General features: G+C 30.9%; 1 protein-coding gene across 4 annotated transcripts in view; it reads right to left on the bottom strand.

Moving 5' to 3' along the window:
* Positions 1-1,707, bottom strand: part of LOC106874684 (innexin unc-9) — a 169,177-nt gene that overhangs the window by 115,166 nt on the left and 52,304 nt on the right. The window contains exons 1-2 of one of the 4 annotated variants that reach the window (XM_014922490.2): positions 1,622-1,707; positions 865-960 (exon numbers count right to left, since the gene is read on the bottom strand). The exons of 2 other annotated variants lie outside the window; for them this stretch is intronic. The gene's annotated coding sequence lies outside the window, so the exon portion shown is untranslated. The remainder of the gene's footprint in view (positions 1-864; positions 961-1,621) is intronic. One more of the 4 variants, XM_014922489.2, reaches the window with a different exon arrangement.

Genomic DNA, 1,707 nt, shown 5'->3' with positions numbered 1-1,707 from the left:
TTCTCTGCGGTATTAAATCCCACACAAGTGATACTAAATCCCACGCATTGATTCCTGGGACACTTAAGTAACATTTAGCTAAACAAGCAGTAACAAGGAAAATGCCACTTGTATTTGAACACTATGCAAATATTCTTTTAAAAAACTTTTCTTTTAATTTTTCCAAAATTTAATTGTTTCCTATACTTACAGTTGAAAAAGTCTCAATAACTGAAACCGGTACTGAAATGTTTTTTATAAAATTATTTTAGCATTTTCTACCTTGACTTTTTTTCCATATATATATATATATATATATATATATATATTCGCGCGCGCATACATACATATACGGCATTCCTATATATATGGGTGGGGGCACATTGGAGACAAAATATATTTTTTACAGATGTTTACTACTTTGCAAAAACAAATTACCTTCTCTAAATGTATTAAAAACATGATAATATTATCTGGTCACTATTTCAGCGTATAAAGACAAATTTAGCTGGGACAAAATGAGCAACCCGAAACTAGGTAAATTTGCCGCTTCAAATTCTCCAGAATCACATGTGGAAATAGATTCACACACATTAATATCCATCCCTATACATAAAAAGATCCGAAATGCAAAAAAAAAAAAAAATATTCAAAATATCTTGATCAAATGAAAGAGGATCATGAAATAATGGCACATGATATGAAATTTACGAAACTCGACTAAATTTTTTTTTTAATGATATTCTCTATAGTTTCTTCGCGATCTTTTGGAGTGGCTCTCTTCCATATATATTTACACACCATGCAGTTAAAGAAAAGAAATTAATAAGCAAAAGGCATGACACTATAAAAACAATGGTTATGTTATGAACTTCATTGGCTTACAGCTGTTTCTGCAATAAGATGCAGTGATATCATAGCTGAGTATCTGAATAGCATCTTATATCTTCATCGGAGCTTCGAATATGAAGTGCAATTTATCTGGGAAGAAAAGAATTACATTTGTGCAATATATAGTGAGAAGAAATTAGTGTGTGAAAAAAATGACTTGGAATCCAACAGAGAAAAGAATATTGATTGTTAAACACCAAAAACTATCCAGATAAAGTGGATCAAAGTTGAGGAAAAATTTCTTAAAGAAAAAAGTACCTACCACCTGACTATGTTTCGAACTCTCTCAACTTGAATAACAATTACGCTGACTAAACTTTTCTACTGAGGGTGATGCAATAGTTGCAATGTAAAGATTTCGAACTGGTAGGGAGAAAATTAGGAGAAATCAGAAATTACTCATTTTACAGCGGTTACTAAATTTGGCCAGCCCCCATTATATTTACATGTGCGTGTATACATATATATTTATATGTTTTTGTGCCCTTCCCCACTACCTGTCAGCCGGTGTTGGTATGTTAACGTCCTCCTAACTTAGCAGTTGGGAAAATTTTTAAAAAAACTAATACTGGGTCCGATTATTTTCGACCGAAGGTGGTGTCCCAGCAGCATGGTCTCAATCCAATGAATAAAACATATAAAAGATAAAAAGGATGATAACATTTTTATACACGACATGAAATCAAAATAGGAAAAAATTTGAAATCAATGAAATCACAAAATAGCATAAATAAAACTAGATCTTACTCACAAATTGTAATCCTGTCAAAGATGTTATTTTGTATGGAATGTTTTTTTTTTGTTTTATTGTTTTATCGTTTTTTTTTTTTTTTTTTT

The sequence above is a fragment of the Octopus bimaculoides genome, chromosome 2 (assembly GCF_001194135.2).
Source record: "Octopus bimaculoides isolate UCB-OBI-ISO-001 chromosome 2, ASM119413v2, whole genome shotgun sequence".
NCBI lineage: Eukaryota > Metazoa > Mollusca > Cephalopoda > Octopoda > Octopodidae > Octopus > Octopus bimaculoides.
Note: the sequence above shows the minus strand (reverse complement) of the source record. Positions and strands in the feature narration are given on the sequence as shown.